Raw genomic sequence first — 22,697 nt, 5'->3', positions numbered from 1 at the left:
GGTCAATCTATTTGCTCTTTAAACAATGAAGTCTCAATCTGTCAGTAAATGAAACATACTAAAATATGTCAAATTAGTATAAAAAGAGAAACATTAAGATATTATCCCACATAATTTTAAAATAAATGAAAATATTTTATTTTATTTTATTTTCCACACTCAAATTCTCAAGCAACAGTTTGGCCTAAAGTAGGAATGGGGAAATTCAGGTATAGAAACACCAGTGTAGCTAAAAGTTACTGTATTCAATTAGACAAGATACACTTTAGTTTTTACACTTTAAACACACTTATACAGTTTGTACCTGGATATTAAAACTACATCCATTACATTGCTGTTTTTTTAAATATTGCTGAAATATAGTTGGCATACAATGTTATATTCATTTCTGCTGTACAACACAGTGATTTGACAATTCTCTACATTATGCAATACTCACCCCAGTAAGTGTAGGTACCATCTGTCACTATATATGTTATTAAATTAAAGCTTTTTCTAATCTGCTCACCTAGAAGAAGAGAGGTTCATAATGTTTCAATCAGATTTGGGAAAATAATCTATGCCAGGCAGAATTCTAAAACACCCCAGATTTCTCCCCCACCCCGATATATGTGCCCTATGTGCCTTGAGTGTAGGGAACCTATGAATATGATAGGATGCTATTACTGTAATTAGATTCCAAATCCCTTCACGTTAATCAAGACAGAGATGATCAAAGTGGACCTGACTTAGTGAGGGGACCTATTTAAAAGAAAATGAAGCATCAGAAAGATGCCGCATATTATCCTTGAGAAAGCTGATCACCAGGCTGTGAAGACCATGGGACAGAGCACAGTGGGTAGCCTCTTAGAGTCAAGAGCCTCCTTCCTATAAAACTAGAAGGAAATGAATTGTGCCATTAACTAATGAGTTTGGGAATGGACTCCAAGCTTAAAGGGGAATCACAGTCCCTGCCAACGCTTTGATTGCAGCCTGTGGGAGCACAGGACCCAGCTAATACATGTCTGGGTTCCTGACCTATGGAAACCATAGAATGATAAATGATATTTACACAGCTAAATTTATGGTGATTTGTTGCAAGGCAATAGAAAACTAATATATGGTCATATTGCACTTTTACTCTCTCCAGAACACTGAACTGAGTAAGAATGATAACAAGCATGTAAGTCCAAGTCCAATTCAAATAATACCAAGCCAACCTCAACTGATTTTTGTTCTTTCTCAGCTATGAAAAGGTTAGGTGCTGTACATTTGGAAGGCATAAAATCTGTATTTTTGAGTTTGAAAATATAGTGACTGGATGAATAATACACATATATATTATGTATCATAGTTTGTGTATCTTATCTAATTGAATACAGTACCTTTTAGCTACACTGGTGTTTCTATACTTGAATTTCCCCATCCCCATCATATCATATATTGCATACCTTTGGGAAAATAAAAATAATGGCAATCCTCCTAAAAGTTGCAAATCATCGAATAATATGTGAAATGATATATATATATATATATAGTATCTTATATATACACAAATCTGTGGGATAGCTACTCAGAACTCAGCAATCAGAACTGTTAGTCATCTTGTAATTAAGAGGAAAAAGATTTACATGTGACCCCAGGTAGAAGGCAGCAGCATAGGGGCACCTGGGTGGCTCAGTTGGTTGAGCGACTGACTTTGGCTCAGATCATGACCTCGTGGGTCCTGGGTTTGAGCCCTGTGTTGGGCTCTGTACTGACAGCTTGGAGTCTGCTTTGGATTTTGAAACACCTTCTCTCTCTGCTCCTCCCCTGCTCATGCGCGCCCTCTCTCTCTCTCTCTCTCACTCTAAAATAAATAAACATTAAAAAAATTTTTTTAAAGGCAGCGGCATATGACTTAATAGTCCAGGTTGGCAAGCCACAGTATGTGAAATATCAGCTTTACCTCTTACTACCTAGGTATTCATAAACATGTTATTTAATGTCTCGGTGTTTCAGTTTCTAAGTCTATAAAGTGGGGATATCCACTCTCTTGTGACAATTCTTTGCAGGCTGCATGAATTAAATTATGTAAAAATTTTCTTACACATAATAAATACTTATAATTAGCATTACTCTGTGTCAGAAGTACGGACCTTAAAGTGCTGCCTATATAGTACATTACTATGGATGGTTATTTTTTGTCATTTCTAGCAAAATAATAGCTAACTTGAAATAATTCTCCTCAAAAATGGAAACTCTCAAAATGAAGTGTTGGGTTCCAATGCATGCTATGCATAATTAACGTGTTGCTTAGCTAGATGCATGATTTGTCAAGGTCTTTAAAGAAGATAATGTTGATTTTTAATCTAAAATTAGCAACTGATTTGTTTGCTCTGTTCAACATTGTATTTAGTCTTCCCTTTCCCCTTCAAGTTACCTTATTTGCATATCTTTAAACCACCCTATTTGGTTTTATCATGTGGCCATATTCAGTTTGCTTGGTTGTGTATAAATTGCCAAACTGAATTCATCAAAAGAGTAATGAATACTACATATGATATTCATTATTTTGATTTTCAATAGAGTAAATTGCATCCAATTTGTTACTCATTTCACTTTGAAATGAAACAGATAGTTTTTCCAATAATTATTCTCTTTTATTGACAATAACCAGTCTCTTACATGAATACCAAGTAATGGTTTTATTATATATCTATAAGCATAACTTTTCATCAAATGGAGACAGTTAGTTATTAAATTGACTATTTTTTAATGAAACTTAGCATTGAGCAATACAACCTAAACAACACAGAAGGTAAATACAATCCCTGTGGTAAGAAGCATAATGCACTTCCTTACCCCCAAAATATCTACATCCTAGTCCCCTGAACCTGTGAATATGTTATGTTACATGACAATTGGCAATTAAAGTTGCAGGTGGAATTAAATTTACTGAAGAGCTTCCCTTAACATATGAAGATTATTCTAGATTATCTGGGTGGGCCCAGTGTCATGGTTTAAAAATGGAAAGAAATGCAGAAGTCAGAATGATGCCATGTGGGAAGGATTCAATCTACCCTTTAGAAGTTGGAACAAGAAGGTCTTGAGCCAAGGGTCAAAGGCAGCCTCTGGAAATTGGAAAGACAAGGAAATGGATTCTCCCCTAAAGCTTCCAGAAAAGAACAAAGTTCTGTATCCCTTGATGTTAGGGGAGACCTGTGTTAAATTTCTGACCATCAGTACTTTAAGATATTAAATGTGTCTTGTTTTAAGTCACTCCATTTGTGGTAATTTGTTACAACAATTACCACAATTGTTAGCAGTAGAAACTAACATGGTCCTCAGCTTTTGGAGGGGTACCGTCCTTGCTGACTTAGAGACTAGCAGACTAGGTGCAAACTGAACACGTGTGACCATAGACACATGTAAATTCCAGACAGCATAGTTTACAGAAAAGGAATATTTCATGAGCCCCCATTAGAGAAATGTTACAAAAGTGACAGCAAGTCTACCAACAGGAACACATCTAGCAATTGCTGCCAATTTCACAAACTGCAAACGACTTTCTTTGGAGGACAAAAAAATGTTAGCTTAAGACATCACATGAATCTATTGTATATACTCTATTGTAAAATACCTAGTGATTTTAAATTTTACTCAGATTGTGATAAATATCATACAGGTTTCCATATTTTGCTTAGCAGCTTAAAGATAGGGCCCCTAGATCCATTGTTCACGTTGCTTATTCAAGGGAAATATATGTATACATATATATGTATATGTAAATATAAATTATATATATATAAATTATGTGTATATATAAACATGTGTGTGTGTGTGTGTATTTTTAGCCTTTTCAAAAAAGAGTAAAGGAGAACCATTTTGGTATGGATTTAGAACTATATGGCTATATTCACTTATGAATTTGTCGTAATGAATTGGAAGATGCTTTTTTTTTCTTCCATCCTCTCATAAGAACCTTCTTGCTTTGCTTGCCAGCATTTGAAGAGAAATGAAAGAAATAGTTCATAAGGTATGAAGGAGTAGGAAATTCCTTCCTAAAGTTGTCATGTTATCTTTCTGGCCACCTGGCCCTCATTCTGACACAGAGAGACCAGTTTAGTTTATTATTTAAACCTGAACATATCGGTTCTTCAAGAGAATGCTAAGATCTAAAGGAGGTACTTCACTGCAGACAAAAAATTACTGTGACCTTGACTACATGTTTCATTAATAGTGAACTATTTTCATTTCAACTGTCTTCTTATATTAAAGTAGCAGGTTGTGTTGAACGTAAAACCATGGAGAGGAATTGTGGCATATGAAATTGTGACATATTAAAGATTTTCGACGTTACAAACTATTGAGAGTTATTTATTTCCAGAATGACAATGTGGTACATATTAGAAAAGCAACCTATAGTGTGGCAAATTATTTTAAAGATTTAATTTTAAACTTTAAAATATAGGTTTTTCATATTTCAGATATAGCACTGATTTATAAGCAGTTATTTAATGTTTTCTCCTTTGTCCCTCTTCCCCTCTCTTAAAGAAGCATGGATATCCAACTCCTTAAAAAAAGAACTGGTACAATGAAATGAATATGTTGCTTCTCGCTGCATTAAAATGCAGTATATAATATGGAATTGACAAATTAAAAATTTTTCCAAAACAGGAAATATACAAGCAAGAGTCAACATACATAATACTTACTACATGAGGGCACTGTTTTAAGCATTTTATATGTGTTAATTCACTTAATGTTGCAGAAAGGTAGGAACGTTATTTCTTGCATTTTATACAAGATAAGTCACACAGTAGATCTGGTAAGCATAATAACCTTGCTAGTAGAGAAAGTTTCTTTTCCATGTTTCTATCCAATGCATAGATTAAAATGAATTTGAGTTCTTTGGTTGCAAATAATAGAATAAATGCAAAAAATAAAAGGCAAGATAGTAAAGAGAAAAGAATTTTAAGGGCACAGTAACATCTGGAGAAGCACAGGAGGTTATAAGGAAGAGATTGTAGCCATGCAATGAAAAAGCACTTAGAATTACATTTTCATCTTTCACTCATCATTTTCTTCTGTTGCTTTGTTCTTTCTTCTCTGTAGATGAGTCTTCTCAGTCCCCTTATCTACATGGTTACTAGAGGTTGGCCACCCCATCGCTCCTGAGGCCTATTTCTTTCATTCCGCGATCAATCCATATGAAACTTGTCCTAATTATACATTCTTATGCTGAGAAATTAGGTTGGTCAACTTAGTTCAGGTGTCTGTCTCTGTAAAAACAGTACTACTGTTAATAACTTGTCATTCAGTGAATAAAAGAAGTCAAACAGAAGCAGTGGACTAGAAGATACCATTATTTTGTTTGGAATTTTCCAATGTAAACTAATGTATTTGTTACACATTATTAATTCAAACTCATGTGATACCACCATGATACCACCAGCTGAAGATCTGTGCAAATTATGCAACTAGACAAAAAAAATCAAAGCTAAAAAAAACTATTATTTGGCTCCCAACTCCTCCCACCTGAAACATGCACAAAAATGCTATAAGAGTGCACATACACTCCATAATATAAGGAAATATTTATATGATTATATTAAAATAGTATAAATATACATAATTGTTGTTATATGTTTCTAATGCGCTTTAAATATCACTAAGTGTGAAACAACTCATCTTTAAAATCTTATGATTCTTCCGTTTTGTTATATGAAAATTTTTGATTCCTTAAAAAAATAAATTCCATTATTATATACACATGATTAAAAAAATAAGCAGTTGTAATTTTAATGGGTCAATTTTGTACCTGCTTCTAGCACATTTCCTGACAAGCTATATTTGGAAGTTTACTATTAATTAATTTCTGCATAAAACATAAATCTTATGGATTTTGGGGGGCTTGCAGCACACTTTGGAAAACACGCAGTGGACAAAAATAGCACTAAATGTATGGGGAACATAAGGGGTGGGCAGGAACAAATGTTAATACAAGCAGGAGATAGGACCATGGACCATGTCAACATGAAATACCTTACACATTATAATACTATTTTAAAAATGAAAAATAAGTAAAACTAAACAATATATTGCTTAATGATAAATGTGATAAAAATATATTTGTATTCAAAATATAAAAATTCAAAATTCAAAATTTGGGATATAATTATTACCTCTGGATAGGGAGGGCGGCCATCCGGGGTTTGGAATCACAATGAGGGAAGTATTAGATAAAGAAAGTTAGGGACATAGAGCCATGTTGTGCTTCTTGAATTGTCTATTGATTCTCAGGAACTCATGGTTCATAACTTATGTGTGTGTCACATACATTTTATATATATCAAAAGTTTAAAATAATAAAACTAAAAAAGGAATATATTGATTATATAGCTTAATATAAAATTAGATGCAATTTTACAAACTAATTTTGTACTTTGAACTTTGTTATTTAGAGTACAAAGGAACACAAGGTCCAAATCAGTGTCTTGCTAGGGGCATATGTTCCTTAAGGTTGTGAAAATTTCTCCCCTTTCTCCTCCTCACTTTCCCCTCCCTGGCCTCCTTGGTGATTGCCACAAAAAATTTTTAAGTGACTGCATTTATTTCAATTATAAGTTTAAAAAATTAAACCTAGTACATTCTGCATCATTTCAATGGTTACTTTAAAACTATGTAACTATTAAAACTCTAAAGGCTACATTATAGAATGAATTCAGTAAGTGGATTTACTTCTATGTTTATGATCTGCTGAGTCAACAAATCATTTTACTTTTTAATGATATCAGGTTAATAAGAAAATAATGGAGGTCAAGGAAAAAGTAAACAAAGTATTCTTGCTAAGACAAGACCCTAGGACCTCCTAACACACAATGTAAACTCAAGTTTTAGAGTAATTTGAGTAATAAAACTAAAATTGATTCAACAATGGAATCATCACATACCTGATACTAGAGTACAGTGAACTCAAAAACCCATAGTGGTGTGGCAACTGGTGTTTTCACATTAAGTCATGATTTGGTTTCAGCAAAGCATTCTCTGCCATATTTTGTTAATTTATCACCAAATTTATCAAGTATTTAATGATTTCTATTTAATAAATTTTCGGTTTTGTAACTGTATGATTGCATCATAGTTTATTACTAGCTCCATGTTTATACATTTTAATTAACTTTACGATTTAATAATTTTCATAACCGAAAACAGCTACATATTTTTTTTCTCTTAAAGGCTATCACTAGTTGAACATTTTGAGATTACCAGATTGAGTTTGAAAAGCTCAAATAATTTTCAAGAGTGGTACAATTTGGATGATGAATTTTCATTTGAAAATCTTGGAGTCATATTAACAGAACAAAAAATTTGCATCTCAAATCACAATTGTAAACTACTAAAAGGAGATTAAACCAAAAATGTTAGGTAGCAAGTAGGAAAGCAAACATGTTTATGTTCCCACATTGAGCATTCTGCAATATCACTTTTTAACTTTTCTAAGAAAGCTTGGAAGATACTATACGAATTCTCATTAGAAAGATATTATAACTACTTTGGTAAAATATGACTGGTATTCTTGCATAGCATTCCAGCTCACTGCACGTAGCTCATTACATACAAGATATTCATGTTTACTCGTATAAATCAATGAGTGAATGAATAAATAAATGAACAGATCTTGCAGAAATGTATTTCATATTGGTAGCATGTCTCTCTTTCAGTAGAAGATGTATTCCACTATCCTAAGTGTCAGACACTGGTTATCTCGTCTGGTCTATGCCTGATTATTTCATGCTTCTTTTAATCTCCTGGTGTTTGTTTTCTTGCTCAAATGCTTCTTTTAAGTGCATCTGGATATATTTAAGTATCCAAGATGCCTTCTGATGCCAGTGTCATTTCACTATTATATAATTAAGATGTTCTAAGTACAACATCTTGTAAAGTTTGAGATTTTGTATATGGCCCTAATGTACAAGGATCTGGAATTCCAAAGATAAATTACCATTTGAAGAACTGACCAAGGAAACTTAAATTAATAAAAATAAATTGATCTTAGTGTTTTGAATCCTCTTACGTCCCGTAGAGAAGAGATGAAAGAAAGGAGACAGGGTTTTGGAGGAGAAGACATTGGGAGGAAGATATTTTTGGATAAAAATGTGATGTGATATTCTTTGCTCCCCCGTCTCCCTCCCTATACTTGAAATTCTCGTGAGTGCAGACTCTCTCAAACAGCTATGGAGAGCTTAATATGGATGCCTTCATGCGGGAGGCAGAGACCACTAGGATCTGACTTCCACCTTGGAACCCTTGCAAAATAAAAAGAACTTAAAAACTCTTTAGTGAGTAACGCTATTTTGGAGTCGACCTACATACACTCCCTGATTGTGTGGTAACAATGGATTCCTCTAGGGTTCTCTTCTATTGGATGTGGTCTGTGCTTGAGCAAGTCGTCCTGATTTCTGTACAATAGCGCCACCTGGAGTCATGGAGGGAACACAGCAGCAAGAAGCTGAAGGTACGTATTCACAGCCCAGGAAGAGTGGCAGAGATCCATCTAAAATAGCAGTGAAGATAAAGGTAGAGGAGAGAGAGCCAGCAGAGAACCTTACAAGAACTCAGGAGAGAAACTGTCCAAAATATCAGTCCCCTAGAGATGAATGGTGGTTAAAGTAAGAACTGTCCTTACCTTGAAAACAACATCTAGAAAAGAAGGTGAGAGAAGGAGCTGTTTATGAGAGAGGTTTAGATGAATAAATGGAAAAGCCAACTATATAAAAGCTTCCAGCCTGAAACAGGCTGGCGTTAACATAAAGTGGTAAACAAGCTTTTACATTTCAGAGTTGTGATGAGTATCTTGGGTTGAACATTCTAATTCAAATGCGTCTGTGATAACAATTCAAAGTTTCCCTAAAACTGATTTTATTTAAGGGTGGGCAAAGAAGTCCTGAAAATTACCTCACTAAATATATTTTAAAGGGGCAATGGTTAAGAAACATAAATTTGCATTTTGGATTCATCAGAAGGAATTGTTCAACCTCCAGGTCACATAAGAAAATGTAAAACTTTTCTTAAATAAGCTAATCCCATCTTCTTCACTACACTGTCAAAGAAGGGGCTGTGTTCTTTGACAAGGTTATGTCTGCAATGCCACCTGCCAGATTCCTGTTAGCGACACTGTAGTGCATACTGGAAATACTGTATCAGTGCTCATTTTCAGCTGAGGTCAGGATGAAGACGGATTTTATTTTCCCTTTTCTGTCTTCTTTAATGGTGAATGTCTAGGTTCAGTCTTATATGGATGTGCTTTAAAGTATGGATTTGGAGATATCTTCCATAGTGAGAGGCAGTTATACTTAAGCAACCTGGAAAATTAAAGTTAAAGCATTACTTGAAGAAGAGTCCTTCTGAATATATTCCCATGCAGATTTAAAGCTGTTACTGTCAGTTGTATTTTGTTTTTCATTTCTTGTATATTTGTTGCACTTGCTGCTTTACAGAGTCACCTCAGTACTTATCCTTAGGTGTATAAATTTGGCAATGGTGCCATGTAATTGGTGTTCAAGTAAACCAAATTACCTGGATTGTCATCATTTCCATTACACACTCACCAATTTCAACATCTTCCCTGCAAAAGATGTACAGGAAAGTCTACAATAGGTCTCATTTAAGAATTGCACATATTTCGAAGATACATTAATATTATATATCCTTAAAAGCTACCATCAAGTGAACAAGTCCGTGTAGACATGGATATCTGTTATTAATTCTGTTATTTGGGATTGCTATTTGCAAAGTAATATTTAAGATTTCTGTTGGTCAAGCAGCCTTTCAACACTGAAATGGCAGCTATTACATCTCGTTTGAACATTTTGTATAAGTATGACAAGATGCTTACAAAATCTTTTCCATGTCATGATGTTTATGTAGGGTTTAAAAAATGATGACGATAGATTGGTTGTTTGCCAGCTTATAACCATTATTTTTATTTTCTTTTTTGCTGTGATATAATTGTTTTGTGAATTATTCACATAATTAAAGGGAATGAATAAAACAACATATCTTATGCTTTTGATACTTGAGTTTATCTCAGCCTTTATAATATTTATCTCATTGTCATAACAGTTAACTGATTTTCCATTCGACAAATATTTTTTTATCATATTACCATGTTAGTTGAATAACATCCTGAAATCTCTCATCAAACAAGTAGAAACTCAGTGTAGGTGATACACTCTGGTCATAAAAAGACTCATTTTAAATTTCCTAATACCTCATGTGTAATATATTTAAATAGCACAATTTATTATATAAATAATGTTATTGTGCATGAATTTGTGTACTACTATAGTAACTTGAACAAAGTATTATAGCACAAAGGAATGAGGAACAAATAATGCTTTAGTAATGGAAAATTTTTGAAGTAGGAGATATTTTAATTTTGGTAAAAAGAATGAGTGATAGGTTTCCATGCTAAACGCTATAGAGCATTTGAAATGATTTGGCCTCTGCCTTTCTTTTCTCCCTTCATTCTTTCCTTCCTTCTCTCTTTTTATAAACTATTTCATTGGTTTGTGTTTTCCAAAGTCGTCCAGATACCCGTGAGTACCCAAAGATTATCTTTTCATAATATGGGTATTTATTATGATTATCAGGACAATTCCTCAAATATAGAGTATTTCCATTAACATATATGGCTTACACATGTTAAAATAATCCATTGACTTATAACTTTTATGTTTGCGCTACTTTTGATATTTAACTTCTATAGGTCTTTTTTTTAGTTCAAGAATTATACCCTTCCCTTCTCCCTTGTCTTTCTTACATTTTATACAAAAGCTAATAGTCTGCGCTTTTCAATATCATTTCAAGAAACTACTAATTTCTTAATTGTCACTGAGTATGAAGAGATGCAATAGACTCTTGCTTCCAAATCCTGTAATTTATCTGTATTTTTAAAACACTAGAGGCTAATATATTTCCTTACAATAAAACCAATGTCACCTTGTTTTTCTATAGAACCATTAAAAGGTCTCCATCAGCATCTTTACCAAAGGTGCTTCCCTGTCCTGGTAATTTGTGCTTCAAATACTTTGCTGATTGTGCATTCACTCCGGTGATATTTTGAGTCTCATTTATAGTAGATCTTTGAGTGTCCTTTATGCCTTTATACCAGATGTAAATCCATTTTGACCCTAAAAGTAAAACATCTGAGAAATGTTGAACCCAAACTCTTACTGTTTTCTTTCGCATTTTCATTGCATTGTACCTCTAGAGAAGAGAAGGGAAATATATTTATATATATATATATTTACATATATATGTATTTATAAATATATGTAAATAATTAAGAAGCATATGAATGTAGATAAACTAAATCTCTAAGTTTTTAAGGAAATTTATATTTCATGGGACGAAACATTCAAGATAATCAAATAAGCTCATACCAATGAATACCAACCTACAGAGTAGTAATAGATACTATGAGGATATGTGAAGCAGAGACGACAATGAATAGTGACAGTGTCGTATGCTTTAATAGAACACACAAAGTAGCCCTATCAGATGAAGTGACGTTTGAAAAAAAAAACTGATGAGAGAGGGGGAATAAGCTACATAAATGTTTGAGGGACCAGTTCCGGTTCAAGGAACAGCAGGTACAAAGCCCTGAGTTAGGAGCATGTTTACAATCGCGTTCAAGAAATACAAGGAGGATAGTGTGGATTAACTGATAAGCTCATAAAAATGATAGGATGTTGAGTGACAGAGGTAGGTAGAGCTGGAAGGTGTAGGTCAATGCTTCCTGATCTTATTGACCTGAGCATGCTATGACAAATGTGTGTGTGTGTGTGTGTGTGTGTGTGTGCATGCGTGTGTGTGTGTACATATATTATAGGGACTCACATATGGCATACCAAAATGCGTCACTTAGTTTGAGCTGATGTATATGAGATTTGACAGATGAAGAAAGAATCAATCCTTCCCAGAGCTTCCCTTATCTGACTGAAAAGAGAAACTATGGGGATGTGAGGACTGCCATAAATCTCTTCTTCTGGGGCAGTTTTATGACCATGATGAAGATGGAAAGTTGGCTCCAAAATGGACCTCATAAACAAACCATACTCTGTTAGTGTTCCCCATATATTTACCTTTTCACAGTTTGCTACCTTGAAAGCATAAACCCTTTACTTTTGTCTTGTCATTTGTCTGAACATTTATTGTTCTCTGTTTGTTATATTAGCCAAGTTTCTAACCACCCCTTTGCCTCCCTGCCTGGGCACACACCGCACATGTTAATGAACTCCCTCTCTTTTTTCACTTATGCCTCTGTCTTTTGTCAGTCTAATTTGCAGGGCACCACCCAGAGAAATTAGGAGGGTAGAGGAAAAAGGTTTTTTCTCCTTTACAATATATTTTTAATTTTGCCGCCTTTAAATGGAAATCATAGATTATTTAACCTATGCATTCATAGTGTTTTCTAAAGGCAATATAATGCCCTAACAGTATTATGAAAGAAAAAGAAAAATAATATAATTTATTGAAATATTGATTTTAAAGTAGGGATGCCCGAGTGTCTCAGTGGGCTAAGGGTCCAACTCTTCATTTCAGCCCACGTCATGATCTCACAGTTTTGTGAGTTTGACCCACGCATCGGGCTCTGCAATGACAGCATGAAGCCTGCCCTTGAGATTCTTTCTCCCCCTTTCTCTCTGCCCCTCCCCCATTCATGCTTTTTTTCTCTGTCTCAAAAATAAATAAGTAAACTTAAAAATATGTATTTCAGTATAAAGGTACATCTATACTTTATGGCAGAACAAAGTTGTCAATGCTTGTCTTTGTAGTACCATTACTGTGACTCTTGCAGCTGTATGACTGTGGCCTGAATTGGCAATTCAATACTACAGACACTTTTGATTGCAGTAATGGGATTGTTTAAAAAGTGAATGACTGGGGTGCCTGAGTGCCTAGTCTTTTAAGTGTCCAACTCTTTATTTCGGCTCAGGTCATGATCTGATGGTTACTGGGATCAGGCCCTGTGTTGGGCTCTGTGCTGACAGCCTGGAGCCTTCTTGGGATTCTCTTTTTCTCCCTGTTTCTCCCCTTCCTCTCTCTCTCTCTCTCTCTCTCTCTCTCTCTCTCACACACACACACACACACACAATAAATAAGCTTAAAATAAAGTGAATGATTGCTTGTCAAAGTTCTGTTGAAAACACAGCCCTACTTTTACTTGATTTACTTAATTTTTATCTTCTAAGGAATGTAAATTTACTAAACTTTTATCCTCTCAAGAACGTAAATACATGTAAATTTATTTACATTTAAATGTGAGTGGCATTAGAGTCTAGGCCATGCAATACAGCATGCTGAGACATGCAGGGAGGATTTTCATTATGTGGTATTGTCTTTGAATTTCAGAATATCCTGCTCTCTGGCCTTTTTAAATATAGTTGTGTCACAGTCAGTGGGACAGCAAGGTACTTTGAAATTTATCCAAAATTCTTCCTTGGATTTTGGTAAAGATCTTAGTTCTAGTCTAAGTGTAATGGCAAGTGTAATGGCAAACCACTGTGGTTTTTTGATGGAAAGTGACATCAGATTAATATTTTAAAAGGATTGTTCTGTTAAGCTTCAGGGTGTGAAAATTAAGAAGCACAATCAAATCAAATAATTTTAGTTATAAATTTTTGTTCCTTTTTATTATTTTCCTCTTAATGTTTCAAAATAATGTATTATTTTAGGACAGATATTGAATGTATTTAAAAAAAAAAGAACAGTTTGTTCCTTGTTCTGTTAACAATAACCTAGTTACTAACCTTAATAGTAGAGACATTCAGTCTGAAAAAGTTCAAGGACCTGGACAGTGGGGAAATAGTACAAAACTGAATATTTGGAGTTGATATTTGTTAAGTCCTCAGTAGTGTCTGTATTATTAACCACCATGTAAAAGTGGACAGCTACTCTTCCACACTCAGAGATGTGGATCTAAAATTATATTCTCCCTTTGAATGACATCACATTAAACTTAACACTATATTTTTGGGATAACAGCTTCCTTCCTCATATTAAGAAAATACATAATCCAGCAATGAACCAGAAGAACAGGTATCATTTTGGCTTAAAAATTAATTTCTGTTTACCCTCTTTCTGCTTGTATCTCCTGATACAAGTTTTTCCACCCCATAATTCATCCTGAGAGTAAAGTGACCAGAGTAGCTAGAAAGACTACTCAAATCAAAGAGATATGTGGTCCCGATGGAGACAATACTTCTCTTTGAACCTTATATCATACTCACTTGATTCAAAAAATGGTAGTTTAAGGGAGCTGTTTTTTTCCTAGGCCCAATTCATCAAATATATTAGGAAACTTTTCACACTAAAAAACTATGTGTGGCAGTATATCACTCAATAGTATCTGTAAGAGAGGAAAAGAAAAGCCACTTTAATTGTTTAAGCCATTAAATCAGTCCAGAAGGACATACCAATTTAGGAATTTTGACAGTCAAATCTTATTTATGAACCATCTGCTAAGTTCTCCATCAAGTTTATCATTAACGTTATATTGGAAAGCATTTGATTTGGTATTAACATCCAAATGCTAACATATACTAAGATCAGTAAAAATGTGGGCCCAGAATCAAACAACATTACATGTATAGAGTAATGAGGAGGAAGTATAGTATTTCATTTAAAAGTAGGGACTCAAGTCTGGCTAATGGGTTTAAATGTTCGCTCCATCACTAACCAGATATGTCATCTCAAGCAAGTTATTTTCCTTTTCTACTCCTCAAATTTTCTATCTGTAAAGGGATTTCTAACTACATATTTGTGGTGAGAAATAAACTAATCCAGTGCATTTAAAATACTTAAAATATGTTTGGTGCATAGGAATCTACAAATAAAGACTTTTAATTATTGTTATAATTGAGAGGATGAGGTATATTTATGTTTTGATTTAAGAAAGAGGAACAAGATTTTGATACATAATAACTATATATCTCTTAACTATAAGTGAGGACATAGAGTTGTACTATACTATGCTAACAAGATTTTTTCCTATTGTATCACGAACTGTGATACTTACATTTAACTGTCTCTCTTAAAGTGCAAAAGTTCACTTATGAACTTTAATCTCTTCTTTCTGCAGAATAGGCAGGTTCTATTGTCACAACAGGGATTAAGGGCCAGATGTATCTGTTGACAGCCCTTGGATTCTTAAATAAACTTGCACACATGGCTTGAGTTCATGCCCTTTTATGATATCCTAAAATTAAAGATAGAAAAATGGCTATTCTCAAGTTGGTAGTAACAATTAATTCTATAAAGTCCTAAAGTGGAAGGGAGAAGAAAAATTATAGTTGAGAAGCAGCTAAATTAAAGATATTATGAAGATTATTTCAAAGAAAGAACACTTCTGCCTTCACTTAAGCCATTCAAACAAATTTACCCATAGGATATTTGACTACATAAAATAAATAATTGCTTCTATTTTTGACGTCAGTTTTAATTGAGACATCTTTGTTAGAACATATTAAAATTTCCAGAGAAGATAGAATAAGTGAAGAAATTATACACATTTCCAGGTACATGAAACAAACTGTTATTCTAAATTTAGACATTAACAAGTATGCATTAAATATTTTATTTAAAAAAACAAGAGAGTAGGAAAATAATTTAGGAAACTTTATTAAAGTTTATGACCTATGAGGGTGCTTGGGTGGCTCAGTTGGTTAATTGTCCAACTTCAGCTCAGGTCATGATCTCGTGGTTCGTGGTTTCGAGCCCCATGTTGGGCCCTATGCTTACAGCTCATAGCATGAAGCCTGCTTCAGATTCTGTGTCTCCCTCTTTCTCTGCCCCTCCCCTGCTTGTGCTCTGTCTCTCTCTGTCTCTCCAGAATAAATAAACATTAAAATTTTTTTAAATAAATAAACCTTAAAACCTTTTTTTTAAAAAGTTGACAACCTATGAAGAAAACCCTTCAAAAGACAAGAGCATTGCAAACTATCATATCTTCAGAAACTTCAGTGATACAATTGTCCTGGCCTTTAAGCAAAGGCAAAGAAGATACGGCTTTTGGCTTTCAGTTGTTTCCAATCTGTTGAGAAACAATGAAGAATTATAAGAACTTGATAGGTATTGAAAGAGAGGTATATGTGGAGGACTAATAAGAACATTGATAAAGGAAGAGTTTGATGTGGAATAGGAATTAATGAAGAGATGAAGTGAGGGAAAGGAACAGTGAAATTGAATTTTGAAGATGCACAGGTGTTCCTCAGGACTCAGGAGACATGCGTCATAAGCAGAGAACATAACAGAGAAAGATATTTGGAAGTATGCTGTGATATTTGGGGAATTGTATTAGTCTGAAATGAACGGATGGCACACTCTATGGAGTGGAATAGAAAGGTTGATAGAAAAAGAAAAAGAAGCATATCTGACTTAAACATTTCTTATGAAGAGACATTAGTAATCGAGTGCCACAACATTAAACTTTTTCCCAGAACAATATTTTCCTACTTCCTGATGAAAAAGAAACTTCTTTTTACCCTTGCTTCTTCCATTTGGTCTCTGGGCCTTATTGTGTTCCATAGTAAATAAAGCTAAGAAGAGAATCCTCTATATGTTTCTTTTAGTTCATTCACACAAATGATTTTTTTCTGGATAATTTAAGTTTATATTTATATAAAGTTAAATGCCATACAAAATCATGATAGCTACTGTGGAAAACACTATGGAGTTTGCTCAAAAAGTCAAAAACAACCACCTTATGTCCCAGCAATCACACTACTGGATGTTTATCCAAGAATTCAAGATCAGTAATTCAAAAGTATACATGTACCCCATGTTTATATAGCATCATTCACAATAGTCCAGATATAGAAGGAGCCCAAGTGTCTATCAACTGCTGAATGGATAAAGAAGATGTGAAATTAGATAGATAGGTAGATCTGTAGATCGGTAGATCAATAAATTGATAGATTGATCGATAGATGATAGATAGATGGATAGATAGATAATGGAACATTATTTAACGATTAAAAAGAATGAAATCTTGCAATTTGCAAGGTTATGGATGGAGCTTAAAGAACATAATGCTTAGTGAAATAAGGCACAGAAACACAAATGCTATACAATTTTTCTCATGTGGAATTTAAGAAACAAACAAGCAAACAGAAATAGAGAAATCAAGAAATAAATTATTTAAATTTTATTTTTGAGAGAGAGAGAGACAGAGTGCAAGTGGGGGAGGGGCAGAGAGAGAGAGAGAGGGAAACACAAAATCCGAAGCAGGCTCCAGGCTTCGAGCTCTCAGCCCAGAGCCTGAAGTGGGGCTCAAAGTCACAGACTGCGAGATCATGACCTGAGCCCAAGCTGGACGCTTAACCAACTGAGCCATCCAAGCACACCAAAATAAACTGTTCATTATAGAGATCATACTGATGCTTACCTGAGGGGAGGTTGGTGGCAGAATGGGTGAAATAGGTGATGGGGATTAAGGAGTGCCCTTTGTCATGATTAGCACATGGTGATGTATGAAAATGTTGAATTACTATATTGTACACCTGAAACTAATATAACACTGTTTATGTTAATTGGAAAGAAACTAAAAACTTAAAGTTATGGCATAGTCATACCAAAAATTCTAAATTGCTGTTAAATGGTGTTTTCTTTTCCAACTCAAGTTAGCCCATGAATGCAGCAAAGATCCAAACCTGCTATTACATTATTAGAACCATAAAAACACTAACTCTTCATCAAAGCTGTAGGTTTTTATGGGGGAGGATGTGAAGACTATCCTATTATTTTTTTTTTATAATCGTTAATACTCTCCTTTTATGTTATTTGTCTATCAAATGTTTGAGAAGTTATTGTGCTTCCTACTCATTTGTGTAGCACTTACTGTCCAGTATCTACAATGAAATTTATTATTTTCTGAGTAATTTTATCATGTGTTAGTGCTGACACAGTTGTCAGCAACAATAGCAGCAGAAATCTCCATGATGTTCTAAAAGCTCTTATAAAGATAGAAGTGTCTGAAATTCTGGAGGAAAGGGCTGAGGGATCCCTTCTTCAGTTACCATTTACCTAGATACATATTCGGCAATATTTATTGGCTGCTTACTATGTAACTTTTTTAGGTGTTGTGGATGCAAATCTGAATGAAACAGAGTTACTGTTTCAGAGACACTCCCCAAAGCCCCAGCAGCAGCAGAGTAAATACACACATACACTTGAGCTTGCTAAGGTCCCTGTTCTCTACATCTCTCCCTTGTTATTAGGGTTACCCATTATTTTGGGCAAGCCCTTTCACCTCCATTTCAGAGTTGATGATGAAAATGCAGTTGAGATTAGGATGCTATTGAATACAAACATGCTCCCTACAAATTAATGTTCCACTGAGAATGATATTTACTGGTGGTGGTGACACATTGAAATATTTCTATTGACAAGAATCTAAAATTCAGTGTAGACCATGGTTGAGTTCCAATGACTTTAAAGCAGAATTTTGAAATGTCTAAAATCAGATTAAGGGGATTTGACTACGATCATTTTCTTCACCTAAGAATAATTGGGCTCTGTATGCATATTGCCTTAAAGTCAAAGCCACACACTACACATTATATTTTATATAGCACATAATATGAAATAGCTTTTATACTTCAAATGTAACCAAATTGGTTACATTTATGTTGTATAGCATAAAATAAATGGACTCCAACAGTTCCATAAATGTAAGAAGATAATTATTATAGTCTTTAATATAATATCTGATGTTTCTTTCAGATCCTTGAGATAACTTTATTTGCCGCATGAAAATAACTTATAAAAATTATTCTATATATTACTAAATGTCAAATACTTAAATAAAGTATGTGTTCAGTTTATTAAAAGTCAATTAAGCAAGCTCAGGCTTAACCTCTTCTCAATGCTTTAATAAAACCGCATTGCATAAGGGACAGCTTTTATCACCCAGGTAAAAGTGGAAACCTGAAAGCTATTGAGCACTGTAGATTTCCCACTATATCATAATTATAGAAACACCTGTGTTAAATAACTCTGAGTTGATCCACTCTAAAAATACAGAGTGCTTAATAATCCCGTGAAACAAACACATTGCCAACAAGCCACAGGTGTTCACCACAGGAAGATATAAAAAATGTGATGATGAAGGATGTGATGACATTTCCCAACCCATAATATATATATCCCAAAATGAACTTATGCATGTATAATTGAGTTGGTTTTTAAAAATTGTTAATGTGGCATTTATTTTTTTAAATAAAAAGCAATACAGTTTCCCAAATATGAATATATTAGTTTATAAAATTGGATGCAAAGGGATAAAATCAAGCTAAGGATCAGAGTTTTAATTACAAAAAATTATCCATGGTAACACTTGAATTGCCTGTGTCTTACATTGAATCTACAGTTGTATACAGATAAGTAGTTATATGAATGAACGTTCATTATAATAAAATACAGCTTTTGAATTTTCTTAATTCAAGCAACATCTATCTTCAGATAGACTATTTACTGCAATAAAAATTATAAATGTTTCACCTAAGATTATATTTATGTTCACATAAAAAGTTATATCTATAGGGAATCATAATCAAATTGCCTCATATTTCATTAACATGTACACTAACCTTTCTATTTAATTCCATTTAACATAAAATAATCCTTAGTAAGGCATTTAGCAAGCTTTATTAATGCCTCCCAGACATTGATGTTTAACTAAACACATGTTTATCCAAGCTGATGGAAGGCTACAGAAGCATGGATAATTGAAAGTAGTAGGTAATTCAGAAAATTGCTATGCAGTCAAATGCACATACGCATAAACAAACCCACATGTTTATTCAAATATATCCTCAGAAACCCCTGCAAGTCCTATACGTAAGTGATCCAAAGTGGTAGATGAAAGAAAAGTGGTTTCTGCCAAAGTGCATGCAGATAATAAAATATAGGTGCTGCCATCTGACCAACAGAAAATGAAGAATGTCTAGGTTTCTACTTCTAGAACTTAACCGATGACTTAATGTTTACATGTAGGTAATTCAAACATTTCCATCTAGGTTGGTTCTATCTAAGGTGGTCCAGCTGGAATACCAGATCATCATCAGTTTAAAGAAAAAAAAGATTAACGATACATAGCTGTTTGGTAGATCTGACTGGAACACAAGTGTCCGTACAATGGAGTATAAATCAGAAACAACTCCTAAATCTGAAATTTTTGACATATAATATATAATTAAGGATTTTAACTACTTCATAAGAAGCCAAATGCCAGTCATATAAATGAGATAGAAATGTATTTCCCATCTGTGTTCAACATGACCTGATGGGGCAACAGGTGATAGATTTCTCTGCTCTATAAAGTCAAGCATGCATCCGCCTTCCTGTATTTTGTGGTTTCAACATCCACTGCCAGTGTCTTCATAACTGTATCCCCGTCACAGCCCATGGAGGGTGAGGCCTGGGAAAATAGAGAACAAGCAGTTTTCCTTCCATGAGGGTGCTAGAAGAAGCCAGTGTTATATATATTCCAGAACTTAAGCACATGTTCTAGGCTGGCTGCAATGCAAGCTGTGAACATAATCTCCAACTCGGGGCTCATTTATTCAACTAAAACTTGAGAATTCAGACTAAAAGAATGAAGAGAAAATGAATAGTTGAAGATAAGTATAGTCTTTTCCAGAGAAAAAGAGAAAGAGAAAAAATGACCATAAATTATAATGAATAGCCTAAATAGTTTTCTCCCTCGTCTCCTCTCGTCTCCTCTCCTCTCCCCTCCCCTCCTCTCCTCTCCCCTCCTCTCCTCTCCTCTCATTTTCCTTTTCTTTTTCTCATAAATGGTTGAAATCAGGTAAGATTCTGAAGAAAGAAAATGACACCAGCCCCATTTTTTTGTAAGAAGCTTCCTATGCAAAGATTCTAGCTGGGGGTGCCTGGGTGGCTCAGTCAGTTAAGCATCTGACTTCAGCTCAGGTCATGATCTCATGGTTTGTGGGTTTGAGCCCCGCGTTGAGCGCTGTGCTGACAGCTCAAGCCTGGAGCCTGCTTCAGATTCTGTGTCTCCCTCTCTCTGCTCCTTCCCAGCTCATGCTCTGTCTCTCTCTCTCTCAAAAATAAATAAACATTAAAAAATTAAAAAAAAATTCTAGGAGTGTCAGAAGTTCTCATCTTCCCTGAAGCATTATTCTGAAAAAAAAAATTGTTTGATTTCCATACTAAGTAGAAAATCAGAACTTAAAGGTTAATGTTCACAGCGATGCTCATATTTTCCAGTGTTCTCCAAAATATGTCCTCTTAATGACTAGTCCCATTAAGAAAACTTATTTTTTTGTCAAATAGATTTGACAGACATTGTATACTATATCTCCACTTGGATAATTGTAAGACAAATTAAAATATTAATGGATATTTTTACACATAGTAAAAAAAATTAAATTTGTTTATTCCAAGTCAATTTCAGAAAATTGATTTAATTCGACTCTTTGTTTTTCAAGGGAGTATGACAAACAAGAACCAAACATTTATATACTGTAATGAGAACTAGATAAGTCAATTAACCTACTATTGACAATTGTATTGATTTAATCCAAGGGTCAGAAACCTGGCTTTTGGGCCAAACCAGGATCACTGTATATTTTCTTAAATAAAGTGCGATGGGAAAACAGTTGTGTCCACTCATTCACACATTGTTTATGGTTCATTTCTCACTGCAATGGCAGGATTGATTGGTTACAACAGAGACTGTATGGCCCACAAATCCTAAAATATATACTATAGGCCTTTTTACAGAAAAATCATTTGTTAAATCCTGAGTTATTTCACTCAGCAACACTGTATAATGTCAGTATAAGACATTGGACTTAGTGTATCACAGGGCTCCAGTGCATCACAGGCCTACGTATAGAAGAAAGCCAATTTGATATGAAATTGATTTAAGCTCAGAAAAACCTTTTGGAAACCATAATTATTCTTATTGCAACCTATGTCGTTTCTTTCACAAAACTTACTGATGAGCAGTTGAGCTGAATAATATCTAAGACATGTCAACTGGGGTTATTCTGTTACTTGAAAACCACTGAACTCCAATAATGCCATTGTGTTAAGCACTGATGACATGGAGATGAATAGGGACATAGTACTGAGTTTGGACTAGCTTCCAAACTAGCTCACTGTCCAGTAGAGAAGATAGAAAAGAAATCCATCAATTATTATATGGCAACAAGATCTCTAATAATGTTAACCAAATTCTATCTGAGAGAGAGGTATGCCAGGCTGTTTAAGTGTAGTCTTTTATCTTTCTTTTTCTTCAAAGTTACCTGTCACGTATATGTCAAACACTGTTCCAATTAATTTATATAAATGAATACATATAGTCATCACAACAACTGTAAATATAGCACTTCTTAGTCTGAAAAGACATAGACTAAAGGGAGAAAATATATTTAAAATGTTTTTTCTAATCTTTACTTTTGAGAGAGAGAGACAGAGCATGAGCAGGAGAGGGGCAAAGAAAGAGGGAGGCACAGAATCTAAAGCAGGCTCCAGGCTCTGGGCTGTCAACACAGAGCTCGACTTGGGGCTGGAACTCATGGACTGCAAGATCGTGACCTGAACCAAAGTTGGACGTTTAACTGACTGAGCCACCCAGGTGTCCAATGGGAGAAAAAAAATATTTTACTCAGAACAGAATGTGCCAGGACACAGTGCAAGAC

This window comes from Hyaena hyaena, unplaced genomic scaffold, assembly GCF_003009895.1.
Source record: "Hyaena hyaena isolate Hyena2069 unplaced genomic scaffold, ASM300989v1 scaffold_625, whole genome shotgun sequence".
In the NCBI taxonomy this organism is placed as follows: domain Eukaryota; kingdom Metazoa; phylum Chordata; class Mammalia; order Carnivora; family Hyaenidae; genus Hyaena; species Hyaena hyaena.
Note: the sequence above shows the minus strand (reverse complement) of the source record.